General features: G+C 40.0%; 1 non-coding gene across 1 annotated transcript; it reads left to right on the forward strand.

Moving 5' to 3' along the window:
• The first annotated feature begins 5,318 nt into the window (after positions 1-5,318).
• LOC138481809 (U1 spliceosomal RNA) lies at positions 5,319-5,480 on the forward strand. Its single transcript, XR_011274421.1, has one exon. It is a non-coding gene; the product is annotated as a U1 spliceosomal RNA (small nuclear RNA).
• Positions 5,481-22,677: the final 17,197 nt, after the last annotated feature.

The following is a 22,677-nucleotide window of genomic DNA, read 5'->3' on the forward strand; positions in this document are numbered from 1 at the left end:
TTCTCCAACAGACAGAGCAGAATACCTACTAAAAAGCAACTCCATAGAAAACAAAGAAAAAATAGAGCAGATAGAAATAAAGGCATGCAAAATACTCATCCACCTCTAGCAGAATTTATAGCAAATATTCAAACGAAACTGCTAATACAGTCAGTCAACAAAACTGAACCAGCTAGTACTAAAAAAACTGGGGCCCCTCTTCCAAAAAATAAAAATAAAAAAAGTATAAAGAACAATAAAACCGGTACTTACCCTATCACTATATCTACCAATGTTAACGTAGACACAGTAATGTATTCCAAAAAATACATTTTACAAAAAATGTTCTACCATAGAGTACTTCACAATCTTATGAAAAGAGCGGAAAAGTCACGCTCGACCCATAAAAAATACTGCAGAAGACTAATCCTGGAATCTCTCATTGACAGTGCAATTCTGCTCAAAAGAAAATTGTTTATATTAATTTTAACCAGAATTAAACCACTAACAAAATGAATTAGTAAACTACAAATATACTTCTAAACATGTGCAATGTAAACATAGATACCTTGGCAAACTTCTGTGAAGGTGAATGGATTCATGCAAGTAGCACAGAACCATATTCCAATGAAGAGGCTTATAAACAAGAACAGAAAAACCCAGTTGCCATACATAGTAATGGTCAAGGGTATGGAATGCTAGAAAACACCATTATGGACAAGAACCCCTACTTCCCCAACAAACTTGCAATCAGCTGTTCCTTACACCCAACCAATCTGTCCATTGTACAAATGGCCATGCAGCTCAATGTGTAACATACGGAAACAATTATAATAAATTGTTATAATAAATAATTAAAATAAAAACTTTACAAACCATGGACTCCTGTCCAGTGCTCAACAACACTGGACTGTGAGGACATTCATTAGCGTGCATTTCGGGACCTGCTTGCAAAAGCACCTACCACGACATCAAAATGTTAGCAACACAGAATTCCACTATACAGAATCTCCTGCAGAGACTTTACTATGCAAAATATCCTGCTTTACAACTGCAACACTTTTATTAACATTCTCCTACATGGTAAAACCAAAGAACTCCTTCAACAAATAGACCACATCCAAAGTAAATATTTTGGAAGTGACGATGACTTAGAAAATTCAATACCTTTAGAGAACATTAGCGAAAACCTTACAAACACCAATGTTCTAATAAACAGATACAAAAAAGAAATAGCACATCTGCTGAAGTACAACACCAAGTATGTGTGTGGTGTTGTAGAACTTTTTTATAAAAAGAGCACAACAATTGTAGATATGACTTACAAAATAGAAGACAATGAGGAATCCCAATGGTTCCAATTAGCTATATATCTTTTAACAGAAAACAAATAGAAAATAAGTGAGCCCTCAATACTTTGCACATACTGCACTACAAAGCTTGATAATAACCAAATGCCTTCACGTGCTGTCACTAATAACTATTCCCACTTCCAAAACGTCTCCAACAGCTAAATTTGTATGAGAGCATTATAATCCAAACAGTGCCCCTATTTCAAGTTATAATACGCCTTCAACCCAAAACAATTAAACTGCCTCCTTCAGAATTACTAAAAGGCATTTGTGGCAAAGTAGTGGCAAAGTAGTATATTTGCCATTAGATCTTAATGAAACTTTAGAAAGAAGTGCAACGGCCAATAGATCAATCTTTGATTATCTTAGTGAATGGTGTACCAATGAAAGACAAACAAAATTGGCAACAACTAGTAGACTTAAACAGAGTTAGAGAAACCCTACAATTTCTTAAAGAGAACAATGAATGCTACACCCCTCAAGTTTTGTTTGCACTACCACACAGATAGAAATATTGAACAGAACCTATGGGAAACCACCCAAAAAATACAGGATCAGTGTTTGAAGTGTCCAAAAAGAAGTAGTGGAACTATGTTCCCTGCTGGCCTGCACCCACTCCCCACAAACCCCATCAGCACGCCCCCTCCCACCCACAATACATACCCCCAAACTCTTGCACCTGCTGTTTGAGGGAACGTTCAGTGAAGTGCACTGAAAGTTCAAGCTGCAACGTCTTCCTACACTTTTATTTTAAAACGAAACCATTCCGGAGTGGTTTCTTTTTAAAATAAAAGTATAGGAGCTGTAAAACGTAATTTAAAAAAGTAGAGGAGCACCGCTCCCGACCGCTCACTTCGACCACTGTACAGTATTCATTGTCAACTGGCCAATTTGAACTTGTAGATCCTATTAATGCATCCATCATTATAGACCAGTATATCATTCACCCACTACACTCTGAACACACAATAGATGATGCATTGGAAACATATCAGATGGTCAAGCCAAATGATCTCCAATCCGCATATGCGATAAAAGTGTAGAAGCACAAGTCTTTCTTCTACTCTTTCCGACAGGAAAAGGAGTGGCATATAATGAAAGATCCACACAAATAACAACATCAGAATACCTCTCTGTACAAATGTATTGAGAAGACCCCAGAGTCAGACAAATTGTTGAATACATATTCCACCTCGTGTTCAACAGTGAACTAGCAACTCTATGTTACAGAGCTGCACACACATTGAAAACAGGCTCCACTTTGTTAAACATGTCTGCTACCCAACTACTTCAAAAGATAAAAGACAAAAGTTAAGTTTTGCAGTCAAGTATCACAAATCCCTTGCAAACATGTGTGGTACAAAATAATACTGGTTCCAACATCACGCTGATGTACAGTGTATGCTAAGGAACTTGGCCCTGCCCACATGGTTTGTTACATTAAGTTGTACAGAATATGCATGGGTTGACTTGCACAACTTGCATAGCAAACCAAAACAAAGTAAGAATAGACATAAAAACACCAGGAGAGCTCTGGTCTCTTGACCATGTAAATGTATCAAGATACTTTCACCAATGCTTAATATCCATGTGGCACTTCACCTGTAATAAAAATATCCCTACCCTCGGAGAAGTGGAACACTTCTTTTGGAGAAAGGAATATCAATACTGAGGAGCACCACAAATCCACATGCTTTTGCGCATAAAAGATGCTCCTAATTGTGGTCATGACAGTGATACCACTGTTTTGGAGTTTATTCACAAATACATAACCACACATACTGAGCTATGTACACAAGTTTTACGCTTCCAAAAACATAAGTGTGGTGAATACTGCGGACACAGATCTAAAAACAAAGGTAAATACTACACCAAATGCTGCTTTGGTTTCCCTAGACCAGTTTTAGCAAAAGGACAAGTAAACAGCTTCATGTCTTCTGTTAGACACAGTGTGAAAGGCAAATCACCTAAAACACATACAGCATTAAAAGAAACAAAGCTTCAAAGTACATCAATGATTAAAATGCAATAATTGCCCTCTTGCGAAATGCAAACATAGATATAGAATATGTTGCAAACAATTCCACTGCTGTAGCAAGATCTGTCACGGCCTACCTAACCAAAGCTGAGAAAACAGAGCAAAAAACCTGTGGGATGACATATCATCTGTTAAAACACTGTCACATCTTTGGCATAAAAATGCTCTCCCACAGAGTATGTGGATGCTACAAAGCTGTAGACCAAGGTTGTCCAATGTACGGGCCGCGGGCCACAATGCGGCCCGCCAAGCCATTTTATGTGGCCCGCCAGGCCGTATGTTGGACAATGCTTGAGTAAAAAAAAAAAAAAAAAATTTTTTTTTTTTTTTAAATGTGCCTGTGCGCAAAACTACTCTGTGCTCTATTCGGGACACATAAAAGAACAAGACGAATGAGAATTCTGAGCACACACTCACTCTACTAGACTGCTATCAGCATCATCAGTCACAATATTTTTGGGGGGAGACTTGGAAACATTGGCACAAAAGGAGCCGCTCTGTGCTGGATCACCATCCTTTCACCAGTAAACCTGATTCAATCACCATGGCCCCCTTACAAATCCCAGCCATGCTGTGATTGACCTGTGGACACATAAATAATCGTATCAATAAACTTTCTCTGCCTTTTTTATGGCGAATGCCAATTTCGCCACATTCATTTGGGTCAATTTTATTGCTTTTTTTACCACAAAAACCGGTGGCAGAACCCCTGCACCCTCACTTTCTATATACCTTACCCAAAATTACCATCTATATTTTTTGGTAAAAAAGCGTAAAAAAATGCGGCAAAAAAATGTTTTGTCGAAATTGCCATTCAGAAAAAATGGGCAATAGCAAATAATCTACACACTCAAGAACAACCTTTCAAAAAATGCTCTCCAGAAATGTATAGAAAGGAAACAAAATCCAAATCCAAATCAATGGGAACCAAAGTTTTCGTTTGTTAGTGGATTGAGTTTGTTCACAAAATGGATCAGAGTACACTTCGAATAGTTGCTGCAGCTCTGGAGAAAATACGAGTGGTATGATAGGTTATTTATTTATAACGCGCTTAATGCCCATGGAGCAGTGATCCCAATCATAAAAGTGAAACAGGCAAGCCCAACAGGTATAACTTATTTTCACTCTTTTGGTAGCACAGTCTGAGGGCAGCCTATACCCTTCAGGAGAGGTGTGAGCTGATACAGTTGCAACACAAAAAACAATAGTACTATGTTCCCAAAACACCTTAGTTCTTGTCTTTCGGATCTCAGCAGAGCCAGGCTTTTCAACATCAGACCAGAAGCATGGGTGCCTTTGCGCTGGGGTCAAGTCAGAGAGCAGCAGCGATGGGCCCCAATGATGCAGTTCTGTTTGGCAGTGGTGCTGATTTGTGGGTAGAAAACGCTGGGAACAGTAGGCCGTGCCAAGTGGATGGCACTGGAAGACTCAGTGACCTCTGGGCCCTGACAAGGGAATACTTGCCTTTGGCGCTGTGCAGGCTCGGCTGTCACAACACGGCATATGGTTACGGCAAAGATGTCAAAGCTTCAGCATTGTCATTGAGCAGAACTCTGAGATTCAGGGGTAGTGGAGCGTCGAAGTCCAGGATGATTATGATGGTGTGAATGGGGCCAGCGCTGAGCAGCTACGCTCAGGAGGGCCATGGGCCCGTGTGGGGCTTACAGGCCAGTGAGCAGACTGCAACAGGCCTGCTCAAGCCATCCTGCTATTTATACAAATCTCGGGCCGAGCCGCACCTGATGGGAGAAAGGAACTGCGCTACAATCTGCTCTTCTGCTGGGCTCTGCCTGCTGGAGCTTCCCCCTACACGTGGGACAGGCAGCTCTGCAGACGCTCAGAGCTTCCGGGGATTGGGGGGTTGGGGCTGGGTCAGGGCCTGCCTTCTCACCCTTGCTTAGCGGGGCTTCCCAGAACTGACCCAACCCCTGCCCTCTTGCATGCAACTCATACTTAGCTGGCAGGGGAGAATGTGATCTCAAGGGCAGATCTCCCAGGGTGAGGCTTACCCATTGCACATCGGATTTGCTGACCCCTGCTATGTTCCCAAATGCGGGATACACGACTGCATTATTTCTGGTAGTGGGGGACTGCGTTCGCGCTCTCCCCCCCGATTTATTGGTGAAAGAAAAGGTAAAGTGTGCACTAGGCCTGCTAGGTTGCATACTTTTAGATTGTGCTCACATTGCGTTTCTTCAATTAGGTTCACCTTTGGGTGATCGCTTTTCCACATTTTATCTGTTGAATTGAATTATGCTTCTTTCATCACCACAGAAGTAATGTGTATTACAGAGATAAGCTGCCATATGTATTGGGCACACTGCACATGCTCAGGCAGCATCAATCATGCTTTGTACAGGACAATGCTGGCCTAAATTGGGAACAGCCAGCATAGACATGTTGCTAGAGAGGCATATTTTGGGTACAACCAGCATGACAATGTGTTACATCAGTGACAGTGCTGTCTTACACTGTGGACACATTGATCATTAAAATGTGTTGTGTTGTAAAATGTTTTCTGCTGTTGGTGACATGGAATTTTCATGTTCCCCTTTAGAACTGATTGTACACTTATGGCTTTTTGGTCACCTTTTCTGCTGTAAAATGCACCATTTCAACCCCATATTTGAAAAAAAATTCTTGGGGGGGGAACCAAACCCTCCCTAGAACCTTGTAGCTCCCTCGCTACGCTCGGTCGCCCCCACTATTTCAGAAAAATATTAACACATAGACACTGAAACAAATCACAACCAACTAACCTTTGATCACTGCTCATGACACCAAAAGCTATCCTTGGGACTGCATGGCTATCACTGCCTGTGATGCTATTGTGTCAAAGGTCACACAATATCGCTTTTTAATATACTGCTTTGGGTGAGGTTGTTGACTTTTGGCTCGCCGGCCCACTGGGTGACAAAAAGTTAATGCTTCGGCCCCACATTCAAAAAGGTTGGACAAGCCAGCTGTAGACCATTTAACAGGCGCAGCATTATATGGCAAATCTAACCATATAGTCTGGCTAAGCCTTGGCCCAGCTGCTTCCAAAGGGTGCTGAAATCCTACCAAGACATAGAAACAGTAGCCAAAAATGATCCCAACAGCCAGGACATTTTAAAAAACAATGTATTAGGCACATACTACCCAAACAGTAGTACTGCCTTGGCAAACATGTGCCAGTACCACATAACCCATAATTTCTCCTACATAAATAATGTGAAATCAGATGAAAAATGCGGAAAATAGGTAGTCTCAGCTTGTGAAGGGAGCTTTGTCAAACATACCAAACCCAGCCTAATTAAACTTATGAATTTATGATTTAAAACTCCTCAACATAGAGAACTTTACCAGATGGCCCTACCGTAACTTTCTATACCATGGAGAAGAGGATTTATTAGGCAACCATGACTCATTTGAAGCTGCATTCAGTGCAAATGAAAGCAGTATGACAAATGTCAATTTCAAGTAATACAATAACATGTTGGACATTGAACACCAACAAGAGGAAGAAGTTCAAGCACAACTAAATGACGAAACTCCTGAGGGCAGTCAACCATCTGTTACGGGAAAGCCAAGAACCACTTGGAGAACATCTCATAGTAAATTATACAGAATTAGCCATGACTGAAGTAGAGAGCACTGTGTATCAATATGAGCAATCAGAAGAAAACTTCACAGTGCTCAAATTGCAGCAAAATGTTGAGGAATTTAGAATTTTCCTAGAAGTGACTAAAGAAATTTAACATGGTTTGAAGCATGAAAGTAGAACATGTAGCTGTCAAAATTATAAACCTCTACTCATCTATGTAAGTGGTGAAGCTGGTTCTGAAAAAACATTCTTAATTAAAATCATCAGCAAATTCCTACAAAAGTTAACAAACAACAACCTTTCAGCTGTTGTAACAGTCCCCACAGGTTTAGGTGCCTACAACATAGGAGGTGTTATTTTACACTGACTACTGCTCCTCCCAGTAGAACACCAAAATGAATTAGAGAAATACAAACTATCAACAGAAGCTACTACTGTTGTACACAGAATTCTGAAACAAATGACTGTAATTCACCTCAGATTACAAGAAGTCCTTAAAATGGACTACAAAGAACTCTTCGGAGGAAAACACGTTATTGTTTTTGGAGATCTCCTACAGTTAACACCAGAGAAAGGTGAACCTATTTTTAAAACCTTAGGACACAAACATTGCCACAACACACTTGGCAGCATAGGAAATGTAAATCTCTGGCAACATTTCCAAATACAGAGAACTAACTCAAAACATGTGTCAGTTTGCAGACCTCACCTATGCTAACATTTTAAAAAGCATTAGGACTGGTTTTGTTTCTAAAAATGCACAATCTATCTTAAATAGTAGACTCATCCATGAGCTAAATGGGCATGACAATCTGCTCCTGATGTTATGGAACATTTAGCACAACAAAATGTTAAATGTATGTCCTTAATGCCAACCCTAGCAAGCTGTATGCAATTCAATGAGACAATGTCAAAAAAAGAAATGCAACCAATAGTGCAAATTAGCTACACAAACTGGAAGTGCACGGCATGACACTCCCTATTTATCAACAAGAGAACAGCACCACTAAAACATTTAGAAGCTGTAGGCAATCCAATGAGACAATGTCAAAAAAAGAAATGCAACCAATAGTGCAAATTAGCTACACAAACTGGAAGTGCACGGCATGACACTCCCTATGTATCAACAAGAGAACAGCACCACTAAAATATTTAGAATAAACTGCAACGTAATTTTCTGAAACATAACCTTGACGTGGAGCAAGGTTTAGTCAATGGAATAATTGGTACAGTTGTTGGTTTCTAGAGGTATTGTCATGACAACAAGATTCAGTTTATCCACATCCACTTTGACAAAATTTCACAAGTTAAAAGGATAGGACTCTCAACAACAGGATTCTTTCTTTTCAAAGACATGTATGTATGCAGAGATAAATTCTCTTTGTCACTTGTGTATGCAGTCTTTATTCATCACAAGGTCTAACCTTTGATCAGGCATTAAATGACATTGGCAGCACAGTCTTTAAAGAAGGTGTGAGTTATGTAGCACTTTCACATTTACATACACTCGAAGGACTATTTCTAGTCAATTTTGATGCAAACAAAGTCAAGGATAACATTACTTGCATTCTAGAGTACAACAGACTATGTGCACTCTACACACCCCTTCTCGATATGTACCTTGTTCCTCAAAAAGGTAAAGTTTTGAAAATAAAATGAATGCTAACAGAACTTATAAGAGATCTCCCAACATCACCAGAAACTATAAATAACTGCTACCCAATCAAGTAGTACCACCACAAAATTATCTAGTGCAAATGCAAGTATTCTTCCATCAGCAGATATAAAGAGAAATATTTCTTCTAAAAAATCAAGTGGAGGTCCAGCAAATGACACAGAGATGGTCTCTTGTCCATTTACATTTTCCAACACAACTGGTGTAAATTGCTATGCAAATGTAGCAATCAATCATCTGTTCTAATTGCCACCAAATGTTCAAAACATTTACTTGAACGGCTCAGACCAGTTGTGTTTACAAATGCTTATCCTTCATAGAAATGACAGAAATAATCCTGACAACACTTACAGTGTCTCAGGAATAAGGCAAGAAGTGTACTACTGTGCAGGAATGGTAAAATTCACCAAAAACCCACAGGAGATCCACAATAATTTCTTATATACTTACTACAAGTACTGGAAACCAAACAAATACCTATAAATGACATTTTCTAGATTTCATACACGTGGAAACATACATGCACTCACTGCAACCATGTTTCACAAGAGCACATCCCTAATGAATGATTTATGTATGTATCTGTACCAAACTGTGAAACCATTCCATTTCATCACATTGTGCAGAATGCAAATCATGCCATATTATGCACTGTTAGCAATTCAGACAATCGTTCCATCTCACACATAAACTCACATAGCCAATATGCAATACTAATGCTTTTAAGGAACAATGCTGGTGGTACCAAAAACAACTGAAAGCTTACTAGCTTCACACATGGGCAAGTATCTCTTGGTAAGAAAACCTTCACAACTGTAGGCATAATCTATCATACTGGTACCACAACCACTGCAGATCACTATATTGCTTACATTAAAAAAAGATGTGGTTGGTTTGAATGCATCAACATGTCTATTACTCTAAAACAGAGAAACTATCAACAGTTAGTGCACTTGAGACATTTGCCTTAAGCACTGCACAATTCAAACAAACATACTGTGAAAATTAAATTCACATTAATGTAGTACATTTTTTTTTAATGCTGTATAGGTTTTTCCCAATGATTATGCAAACAGAAACAAAAAGTGTGCAAAACACATAGGGCCTCATTACGACCCTGGCGGAGTGGGATTACGCCAGCGGTAATCGTGGCGGACCCGTCCGCCTTACTACGAGTTCCCGTAGCGCCATGGAGCCTTTTTCCGCCTGGTTTTTCCGGGCGGAGAAATCCATGGCGCTACGGGACCTTGATGTTAATTACGCCACCGTAATTTACGGTGGCGTAATTAACGCCTTCCCCACTCCCATTATACCCTATGGGGCAAAAATGGGAATGGGGAAGGGTAAAATGGGGATTGGGGATTTACCGCCCCGCCAAGGTCGGAATGGGGCGGTAAATCCGCCAACCTCCATGGCGGTATCGGCAGCTTTCCGCCATGCCCCATGGTGCATATTGCACCATGATCTCCGCCAGGGTCGTAATGAGGGCCATAGTAATGTTGTTTCAACTGTAGTACTTGGAATGTACTTATTATGAGGGTCTACAAAATGTTGTCACTGACCTGTAGATCTATCAACAGTTAGAATACGCCAACTGGAATCTAACTGCAGCTATACTTCTCCAATGCTACTTTTGAATAGAAACATTGTTAGAATACACCAACATGTATCAAACTGCTTCAGAAAATACCCTTTAGAACTATAAAACTATCAACAGTTAGAATATGCCAACTGGTATCTAACTACATCATAGCACTGTAATGGTGTTTTGGAAATGGAAAACAGTTTTAATACACCAACAGAAATAAATGTAGTACGTTTTTGTTAATGCTGTATAGATTGCTTTCCTAATGACCCAATGATTATGTAAACAGAAACAGCAACTGTGGACAAAACACAGTAATGTTGTTTAAAACATAGTACATAGAATGCACTGATTATGAGGGTCTACAAAGATTAGTCACTGACCTGTAGAACTATAACCAGTTCGAATACACCAACAGGTATCTAACTGCATCCATAGCACTGCAATGCTACATTTGAATAGCAAAATAGTTAGAATACACCAACAGGAATCAAACTGCTTCAAAACATACCCTTCAGAACTGTACAACTATCAACAGTTAGAATACGCCAACTGGTATCTAACTGCACCCATAATACTACAAAGCTACTTTTGAATAGGAATATAGTTAGAATACTCCAACAGGTATCGAAATGCTTCAAAACATACTGTTCAGAACTGTAACATTATCAACAGTTAGAATACGCCAACTAGTATCTAACTGTACCCATATACTGCAATGTTACTTTTCAATAGTAAAATAGTTAGAATACACCAACAGGTATTGAACTGCTTCAAAAAGTACCCTTCAGTACTATAGAACTATCAACAGTTAGAATACGTCAACTGGTATCCAACTACATCTATAGTACGGCAGTGATGCTTTTGAAATAGAAAATAGATTCAATATATCTAAGTACCTCAATAATCCCTTTAGAAAGTCCACCAGCACTTTTGAAAAGCAAAACACAATGCACCAACAGGTATCTAACTGCTTCAAAAATACCCTTTATTTCACTTCATTGCAAATACACCATTACAATTCTTCCTACTGCAACACTGCTTGTAACAACAAATACACTTATTTATGCCCCTTAAACATTCCCTTAAGTACTGCACACTTCAAACAAACTTACTGTGACACATAACGTTAAATAAATGTAGTCGTTTTTTTTAATCCTGTATGGATTTTCTTTTCCAGTGACCCAATGATTATGCAAACAAAAACAGCAACTGTGCAAAACACACTGTAATGTTGTTGCAACCATTGTACTAAAAAGTACATGAATATGTGAGATTGTTGCAATACATTGTAAAGTATCCTACCTAAAATATTATGCTGTTTTTTTTTCACAGAAAAAGAAACAAATATTTCTCCTGCATTACCATGTACAACACACTTAACCTGTACCCCCAATGGTACATCAATCTTAAGTATCATTTGCACTTCAATTATACTGTGTCACTAAGTTACAAATACTATGTACTGCCCACACACTATGTATAATTACTGTACACATATTATTATAATGGTTGTTTCCAATAACCGGATTCAATTTCTGTACACATATTATTACAATGGTTGTAGCCAGTGGCCAGATTCTTGGGTGCATTGCCGTATTATGCTGTGGTGGTTGTGAGCAGATTATTGGGTGCATGGCCTACAGCCTACAGCCATGCACCCAAGAATATAGGCACTGGCCACAACCACCAGAGCGTAATACGGCCATGCACCCACAAATCTGGCCACTGGCCATAACCACCACACCACAACTTGCCCTGACTTTCCCAATTCAAATGGCACCTGCAGACATCGAAATAGACCGCCAGTACCCTATGCAAATATCCCCATAAGATCTACATTCCACTCACCTACCCTGACCAAGCCCTCTTGCAGTCACCAAATATCCCCAAATGTGTTTCTCAAGCTGTCCATCAAGAGACTGTCCGCGGACTACCGCAGTGTCCGCGGACTGCCGCCCATATGCTCATCTTCTACCTAAACAAAGAGTCCCATGTCATCTTTTTTCACTTCCTCACCCTTCCCAGCTCCCCTTTCAAACACCAAATAACCCAAAATGTGTTTCCTGGACTTTTTTCCCACTGCACTGACTGTGGTCAGTCGTGGCTTCTGCGGATACAAAATGTCAGGCGTTTCGGAAAATGTGACGCACCTCACGCATCATGGCCAATGGTAGGCCCGTCCGCAGAGCGAACAAGAAAGTGAGTCCACATACCGAACCCAGATATCCCTAATTCTCTTTCACTTGCTTTTTGCCTGTCTTAAAGAAAACTACAGGATGGATTTACACCAAATTTACAAAAGCACTCTGTTGGGACCAAGTCGCTGTTCCTGCCACAAATTTGGTGAAAATCCATCCAGCAGTTTGGGCTGTAGACATGAGCAAAATATTGTTCCATTGCGTCTATGGAAAAAATCAGAAATCTTGGGACTGCCCTACAACTTTGCCCCCCCCCCTTGATGAAACCTTGCCAAACTTGCCAAAATTCAGACAGGCCAAATGCTTTTTTTGCAAATTTTAGTAAGGATATATCCAGTGGAAGGAAAGTTATATTTGTGATGTCTTAGCAGTGCACTGTGGTGGCATGAGTTATGGTTGCTTAGCTTACCATAACTGGCAAATTTCTGGGGTTTTTCGGTTTTACTTGGAAGCATAACGTCCCTTTAACAATGTTTTTTCATTGAATTTCATAGGTTCCTATTAGTACAACTTAACCATAACGTCCCTTTATCAACGTTTTTTCATTGAATTTCATAGGTTTTTATTGGTGCAACTTAACCATAACATCCCTTTAACAAAGTTTTTTCAGAGAATTTCATGGGTTTTTACCAGTGCATTCTATTTTCCTACCACTTACTGATTCCATACTTACCCCATTATAGCAAAATTGTTGTCCAGGTTAAAAAATTTCACCTTATAGCATCATTTTTAACACTTCTATACACGTTTTACAATTTTTTGCACTGTTTTTGCATCTATCGCCGTCCACAAACGTCTGACGTCATCAGAGACTTTCTGGAAAGTGCCACGTGACCATGCGCTCGCGCACGGCCTGATGACGTGTCCATGAACTTCGCGTTTGGTTCCTTGCTTCGAGGACAGTTTGTAACTGCATTTAGGAACTTTCAAGCTCAAAATGTAACCTTGCACTGCTCCTACACCTATTCTTACTCATTATCCATTAACAATCTAGTACAGAGCACATACTTGGAAGAATAGTAGCAAAACTACTGTTTATCTTAGAAATGGCATCAGCTATTGCAATCCCTCCTGCCCAAGAACCACAACCACCACCAGCTGGAGGACCCACACAACACAAAAAGTGCAGTATTTCCAAAAACAAAAAAGAGAACCAAGAAGATGAGGTAGTGGAAGTGCCTACCTCTAGCACCCAGAGAGAATCATGGGTGTGGCAGTTCTTTACCACTGTTGGGAATGTACCACAGGCTCAAGCTACAAAAGTGAAATGTATTGAGTGCTCAGTCGCAGACTACTTGGACATTACTCTTATGGGACCACCTCCATGCGCTGCCACACCAAATCCAACCACTGCAATGCTCTCGAAAGATTTGTTTTCCCTTTCAAACCTATGCCACTTTCGAATAACTTTACCACATAGCCGGTCCCATTTGTTGTCTGTCGCGGTCATGGCCAGTAGCCAGATTGTCTATGTCATGACCTTATACCATGACCCGGACAATCTGGCCACTTCCAGTGGCCACAGGCTATACCTCAGTCACCAAAGGTATATCACTTTTTTTTGTACCTGCATAATGACACTTGTCAAAAAATAAAACAAGGGCACATTTGCAAAATCATGTTTTAAGGTTCCTGCCAATGCTCCTTACATGAGTTTGTTTGAAATCCGCCATGTTTTATTTTGTCAAAATGTATGTACATACAACAGTCATATCACTTAGCCCCCACTTGACAAAATCCATTCAGTCTTTACACAAACATTGAAGGTTTGGTCTATAATCTTTCTGAAAACTTTTGTCCACATTTGTCAAACAGCAAAAAAGTTGTAAGCCATCTAAAAATGTTGAGACCCCCCTCTAATTCAGCCCCCTCTTGAGAAAATCCCACCAAACTTTACAAAACCATTTATATCTAGATGTAAAATAAGTTAGCAAACTTTTGTGTAGATTCGTCAAATGGCACCACATTTATAAGCCTTTACAATATTTTGGCACCCAACCTGTCATTTTGCCCCCTCCTGATAGAAGCCCACCAAACTTTGTAAGAACATGTATCTAGATCAAAATCGTTTTGCAAACGTTTGTGCAGATTCGTCAAATGGCACCACATTTATAAGCCTTTACAATATTTTGTATCCCCCTCTAAATGTGTTCCCTCTTGACAAAACAGCTCCAGACTTTCCTAAACCATTCAGAATCAAGTCTAGAATACAATCCCAAAATGTCATCACATGCAGTTTCATTGAGTGGCACCCATGTTGTAAGCCATCCAAGAACTGTTTTTCACCAACCCTGTAATGCAGAAATAGGCAGAGATGTCCCCGAACATTTGAAGTGTTTGCAAACATCACATGACTGTCTCCGAACATCTGGACTGTTTGCGGACTTCGGGGATAAAAAACACCAATTGTTTTGCTTCATATGGCCATATCCCATCCCATCCTCATCACCCCTCACCTCCCTAGAGATTGTTTGATAAGTTTGACAAGTGCAATGATGTGTTTTTTAATATGTTTTTAGTGCGGATACGGCGGATGTCTGCAAATCCAACATGGCAGGCGTTTTAAACAATCTGACGCACTTCACCCTTTTCACCATCCAATCAGTGAGTGATACCACTATACCTGGCGAAGAGTCTGTAGAACATCTACGAACATGTGCACCATACCCATAAATCCTGCGAACATCGCGCCTGTCCGTAACTGTCGTCTCACTTGTGTCGCACTTTTAATTAGTTTCAGGACCCAAACACTGTCCGTAGAACAACCGCGCACATGCGCAAGACCGCTCCTGCGCATTTGCTGTTCTGCGGACACCCGTTCCCTTCGCGGACGTGTTCCCGACATCATCATGTGACTGAACCCATGCTGAGCGTGTGTCCTAATTTGCGGACTCTGTCCAGATGCCCAACATTTTAAAAGAACTAATTTAGACAATTCAAATTATTTTACAGTAAAAAATCACCATTTTACATGTCCCAGACAATGGCCCTGGCTTTCCACATAGTGTTTGTAACTTTTTGAAGGCTTTTGAGTGTTCAATATGTTCTCGAGGCGCACCTCTTCACCCCTATAAAAGGCCACACCCCAGAGCTGATCTTCATTGTACTTCTGGCTATTGCAGATTGACTTTTGCAGCCTTTAGTGCTCTAGCTCAGATTACTGCATCAACCCTAATGTCACCATGGCTGCTGTTGCTACACCATCCTCAGCACCACACCCAAACCCTCCAACACCACCACCACCTCCCCAAGGGCCTGCAGAGGGGAACACATGTGAGGATGTAGAGAACGAGTATGAAGAGGATGAAGAGAATAAGGTTGAGGAACTCCCTACTACCAGCACTCGCCGGGAGTCTTGGGTGTGGCGGTTATTTACCGTTCATGGTAATGTACCAAAAGCATGTGTGGACAAGGTCACCTGTAACCAGTACAAATTAGTGCTGAGTCGTGGGAGACGTGGTGCATACAGCTTTGGTACGACATCCATGAAGTGACACCTAACTTCGTTCCACGGTGCGGACGTTCGCAAGGTTGTACCTTGTGATGAACATAGTAGGTTGAGGCCCTCCAGAGCATACTCCGTTTCCGCTCCTCTCACCACAAGAGACACTCTTGTGGGAGAGCGCATCCCTCCAGCTGCTTCACAGGCCATTTGCGATGCTGTTGACCCTTACCTTTCAAAGATCACAATATTGTGTATGTACTGTGACACAGTAATCTGCAGTGGGGAGAGTCTTCGAAGTGCTTTCGAGACTACGGTCACGGACCACCAGAAGTTGTGCTACATACCTAAATAAGGCCCACCCTAAATCTTCCTCTCTCCACCTGCCCTTCTTATCCCCGTGTTTGGTGTCCCTTCCTTACCCTCCTTTCCCGTCCTCTCCTATTGTGTCATGTATAAAAAAGGGGAAAAAATATAAATCAACAAAAATAAAAAATAAAGCTCTTTTCAGAGCCGCCTTTCACAGTTCAAGAATAGAAGTGTCAAATAAACAGTGCAGGGCCCTGCGCATTTTTTAATAGTCCGCGGACAGTCCTAGGACAGATGAAATTTTGAGGTGCTGCCCTAGCAAAACCAATGCACTTTTCTCTGGGAGTAATTGGTGGCTCTGAAAAGAGCCTTTTAGTGGTCTTTTGTGTGTTTAAAAAACTTGGAATTGTCAACATTTAATGCAAAATAGATGACTATAATTCCAAAAAGGTCACAATGCATTCTGTACATTTCTAAGGAAAATCTGATTGCCAGCATATGTAAGATGGACTCCATATCTGCAAAAAATGAGTGTGCTACAAAACATAATATTTTCATTGAGAAAAGAGGACATGCCAACATCTCTTAGAAAGGCACAAACAGCCTTATTGACTTTGTGCCTCGCTTTCTCCATTTGTGGACCAAATGAAGAAGAACGCAGCCACATTTGTCTTTGCGCAATACACGAAAAAATTACTTGGGAATTTGAAAACATGTCCATGACCTTCTTTCATTGCAAATTGCAAAAGAATTCCAGACACATGTCCTAAACTGTTCCCTCCACAATGAATTATAATTATGTCAGGATGACGCTCTGTCTGTAAAGTAGCAGAGAGAGGTACCAAGTCTAGCCATTTCATTCCATGCATTCCATGCCAGTGCACTTCCACATGAGGGAATCCAAGATCTGCAGATACACCACCACGTTCTGCATGCACCTCCAACCAATGTATCCATGAGTCTCCTAAAATCCAGATAATCTGCTTTCGAAAACACACAGCCATAGCTATCTGTTCTTCTCTCAGGAAAAAGATGTCCTCACTAAATCTCTCCTTACACAACACACCCACTAAACTTTACTGACCAATCGCTAGCTCCGCTCATTCTCATTTGCATGCCTCTGCACCCCAGAATGCCCGTATGTAATACGCGCTGTCCGCAGAATACCACCATGTCTGCAGACATGTGGAAGATCTGAGCGTAGTGAAGTACATTTAAATAGTGTTCCCCATTTCCCCTTTAAGGTGGACTCTGTAAAGAGACTTTTTTTGGGTTCTTTTGCAGATGCCTGGCAGACACCTGTTATTTTGTATTGTTTTTTTTTTCTTCTTAGTTTACTCCTAAAATCTTCACATAACCTGTTCCAAAGCAACCCTTACATTCCAAAAGAACATGGCATTTCCCAAAAAAGATAAAAATACCATCTGCTTCAAAATAAACCGCATTACTCAAAACAATGTTCTTGTTGCTACAGAAAAACATACCAGCTCCTAGCATGAAGGCATGTATGCCTCGATTGATTGCACACCTAGCAATGCTTTGAGCAGGACAAAAAACAGAACTGTTGTCCCCTTTTGCTCTAGGAAGTAATCCTGAAAAAATTACTTTTGCATTTGGAAGGATGTTGATTACTGCTTGAACCAACTGTTCCAAATGGAAAGCACCATAGTGCAAAACTACCACATGGGGACTGTTCATCCTACGAATATCTCTGCAAACTTGGAAAATTGCCTCTACATTGCAGTTAGTCGCTTTGCTCCACACCACCTCCACTCCTCTAACATCGAAATTGTTTACAACATGCCTGCATTGAGAATACTTCTGTAAACCATGGACAAACATATCTCCGAGCACCAACACCCTGACCGTCTCCACCTCTGCCATCTTCACTACACACACTCTCTTTCTACACAAATCAACAACATCAACATCTGATTGGCTGATCCCTACGGTCCCCTTTCCATGCTGGATTTGCTGGAAAACCCTGCATGTGGCACACCCTACATGTGGACACCCGCTGTGTCCGTGCGGCACGTAACTCTTAGCCAGCCCTTCTACCCTTTCCACATCACTCGCGATTCCATTCCCTCATTGGTCACAGCTAAGCAGTCACACAACCATCCACCAATCACATCCAAGACCTCTATGTCTAACTCCATCATCAGAGTTCCGCACTTCAAATGTACTGTTGATCCCTCTAAATACAAGTCTCATATCATTGGAAAGCACCTACTACAAAAACTACTGTGCAAGTCTCAAAGATTTCTACTTACTGCTCCATGCATATCCACATGCATGATTACAAAGTACAGGTATGCATATTGTATTCAGAGTACATGTACAGCTCTTATGATTCCATATAAACAAAGTAATGCCACTAAATTTGCATAGCCAATACATACATGCCAACACTCCCGATTTAAGCGCGAGACTCCTGATTTTTCATTGAAAAATCGCACTACTTTTTAGTGTCTAAATTAATGCTAATCCCAATTCAATCGCATGAGAAAAATACATTTTCCCGATTGCTGTGGTGAAATCTCCCTCTCAGGTGCTCCCAATTGTTTGCATGTCTAGTTATAATATCTACTATAATGAGCTCACTTCCAAACCTCTCTGCTATCTACAACAAAGCTGCAAAAAAACAAATGAATTTCATGAACTTAAAATTTTACTTATTTGGGAAGCAGGTTGAACTAACATACTGCAAATAACATATAAAAGCTGCACATAGGCAAATAAAATGCATGCATACACTATGTTCAGATATCAAACAAGAATACTACCACGAAAACATAAAAATCAACGCGTACATTAACATCAGTGCTATAAGCACACAAAATTGCTAAATTCTTCCTTTTACAATTGGAGTGAAGACCACTCTCCTGAAAATCAGCAGCATCTAAACTACAAACAACATATCTGAAGAAACCTGCTCATTCCACAAATAAAAGTAAGTACAATACTACCTTTATATTCTTACTGTTCCTCAAAGAGTCTGTGTGGTTCATTCATTTAATTTGCGCACCAAAACAAAACATCGATTTCTGAACCATTCTGCCCACGAATCCACATTTATTAAACAGAGATTAGCATGCAGAATGGCACACAAATCCCAGTTTTTTTTGGAACACAAATAACATACTGAAGCCTTAGAAAATTAGTACTACAAAACAAAGAACTGTTTTAATTTTATACCATTACGTTTACTATTAATGCTTCTCCTCACCACTAGCTCACTTTCTACTCTCATCTGAACCACAGTGTAGTAACATACAAACAGAAAAATAGCCTTCCCAACTCATTGTAACTGCCCAATGCACATTCACACACCACCACATACATCTTCCCCATCAAACTCATACACGCATGCACCCAGCACACATATATTGTAAAACAGACCAACCCATACCTTCTTTTTTTTCAACAGACCCCAAAGAATGCCTACCAAAAAGCAAGTCCGTAGAAAGCAACGCAGAAATAGAGCAAATGAAAATAATAGTGTCTAAAATAAGCATCCATCTCTACCAGAGTGTGTATGAAACGTTCAAACAAAACAGCTAATGCAGTCATTTAGCGAAACAAAAGAAGCTTCTACTATAGAAACTTTGCCTCCTCTATCAACATGTGAAACGAAACAGAAAATGCTTAACAAGAATTTGTCTACCACTACTGTTAACACTGCTCCTATAAATCCTCATATACTAGCAACTAACCATACTAAAAAAATGTATTTTCGCAAAAATGTTCCGCCACAGAGTCCTTCAGAATCTAATAAGAACAGGAGCGAAATCATGCACAACCCTTGAAACCTACCATGGAAAATTAATCAAAGAAGCTCTTGTAGACAGTGCAATCCTTCTCAAAAGGAAGTTATTTATTTTAGTTTTAAACAGAATGAAACCATTAACAAAACTAAGTACTAAACTACAAAAAACACTTCTAAATAAACGAAATGTCAACAAAAATAACTTCTTAAATATCTGTGGAGGTGAATGGAGTCACACCATGACCACAGAACCATATTTTAATGAAGAAGCATACAAACAAAACCAAACAAACACAATTGCCATCCATAGCAGTGGACGAGGGTATGAAAACATGTATAATGCCATCATGCAACAAGAAACACTGCTTACAAAAATATCCCCAGAAAACTCAGAATTACCTCTCCATTTGACTGAACCAGAACATCCAGTATAGAAATGGCCATGCACGTCAATGTGTAAAATTCCCAACAAATCTTTTAAATCTTTACGCCAGTTCCTCAATCAGTATGTGAAAGGTAAAGACAAAATCAAAATGAAAGTGCTGCAAAATATGGATACCTGTCCAGTGCGCAAATACACAGTACTACAAGGACATTCATTAGCCTGCATTTCAGGACCTATTTGCAAAAGCACCTTCCATGATATCAAAATGATATCAACACATCATTCAAATGTATGAAATCTAGTGTATAAACGGTACTATGCTTAAAGTCCTGCTTTAGAACTAGCCAATTTAAATAACACTCTTCTGCATGGTACACACAAATACCTACAAGAAGAAATTGACCGTATCCAGAGAAAATATTTTGGAAGTGAAAGCCACTTACAAAATGCAATAGTTTTAGAACAGACTAGCAACAATTCTGCACATGGCAACCTTATATTACACACATACAAAAAAGAAATACTAAAATTTAAAAGTACATCCGCTGAACTAACAAACCATGTGTGTGTGTGTTGCCGCAGAACTTTTTACAAAAGTAACACAAAAACTATAGACATAACATACAAAATAGAAGACAATGAAGAGATCAAATGGTTTGAATTAGCTCTTTACCTTTTAGCAGAAAACAAATACGAAATAAGTGAACCCTTAATAGTTTGCAGTTACTGCATTACAAAACTTGACAACAACCAAACTCCTTCACGTGCTGTCACAAATAACTTGGAATTATTCCCACTACCAAAACCCCTGCAACGCCTCAATTTGTATGAGAGCATCATAATTCAAACAGTATCCCCATCTCAAGCAATAATACACCTTCAACCAAAAACAGCAAAATTACCTCCCTCTGAATTGGTGAAAGGCATTTGTGGCAAAGTAGTTTATTTACCATTAGATCTGACAGAAAATGTGCACACTCTAGGAGTGCAACGTACAATAGAGCAATCTTTAATTGTCTTAGTAAATGGTGTACCAACAAAAGACAAAGAAATTTGGCAACAACTCGTGGACTTACATAAAGTTAGACAAGCATTGCAATATCTGAAAGACAATAATGAATACTACAAAGAAATAAATATTGAAGCAAGCTTAAGGGAAACAACTGAAATAATTAAAGAGTCACCAGAAACTGGTCAATTTTAACTTCTGCATTCTGCTGCAGTATCCAATATTTTGGACCATTATGCAATTCATCCATTGCACTCTAATGACAGCATAGATGATGCACTAGAAACTTACCAAATGCGACAAACCAAAGGTTTACCAGTACATGGGAAAAAAGTATAGAAGCACGTGCTTTTCCTCTACTATTTCTCACTGGCAAAGGAGGAAAATACGATGATAGACCCACTCAGATAACATCATTAGAATACTGCTCATTTCAGCGGTATTCTGAAGACCCCAGATTTAGACAAAATGTGGAATACGTATTCCACCTACTCTTTGAAAGTGAACTAGAAACCCTATGGTACGGAGTTGCACACATATTGAAATCGGGAACCCACTTTCAAAATATGTCCGCTACATAATTAATACAAAAAGTGCAAGAAAAAGATGAGGTTTTACAATCAAGCCCAACAAATCTGTTTGCAAACATGCGTGGTACGAAAGAATAAAAAATGGTTCTGACGTCACAGAGATGTACGTTGTATGATCAGAAGCTTTGGACCACCCACTTGGTTTGTTACATTAAGTTGTGCAGAATATGCATGGGAAGATTTACATGATTTCCTACGCATATCAAACAAAAACAAAACCAACATAGATATTCTAACACCTGGAGAACTTTGCTCTCTAGATCCTGTCCTGTTAATGTTTCAAGATATTTCCACCATCGTTTCATTGCTATGCTGCTTTTTATTTGTAATAAAACTGTTCCTCCCCTCAGAGAAGTGCAACACTTCTTTTGGAGAAAAGAATACCAAGCCAGAGGAGTACCACATATCCACGTGCTTTTATGGATTAAAGGTGTTCCTAAATTTGGTCAGGACAGTGATGCCACTGTTCAGCAGTTCATACAAAAATATGTCACTTGTGAAATCCCATCACAAATGAGACATAGGGCCTCATTACAACCTGCCAGTCCGGGACCGTGCAAAATCTGTGACGGCGGTAAAAACGTTTCTGTGTCCGCAAGGTTGCGGAAAAACCGTCCGATTACACGCTGTCAGTTGCGCGCACCACACGGACTCGGAAACGTTGTTACCGCCGTCATGGAAAACCCCACAGAAATGGAAATAACGCAGCCACAAGTGGCGCAAAACCCGTTTCCGCCTCTGCCGCCACGGACACGGA

The sequence above is a fragment of the Ambystoma mexicanum genome, chromosome 5p (genome assembly GCF_040938575.1).
Source record: "Ambystoma mexicanum isolate Mex_15411 chromosome 5p, UKY_AmexF1_1, whole genome shotgun sequence".
Classification (NCBI taxonomy): Eukaryota; Metazoa; Chordata; class Amphibia; order Caudata; family Ambystomatidae; genus Ambystoma; species Ambystoma mexicanum.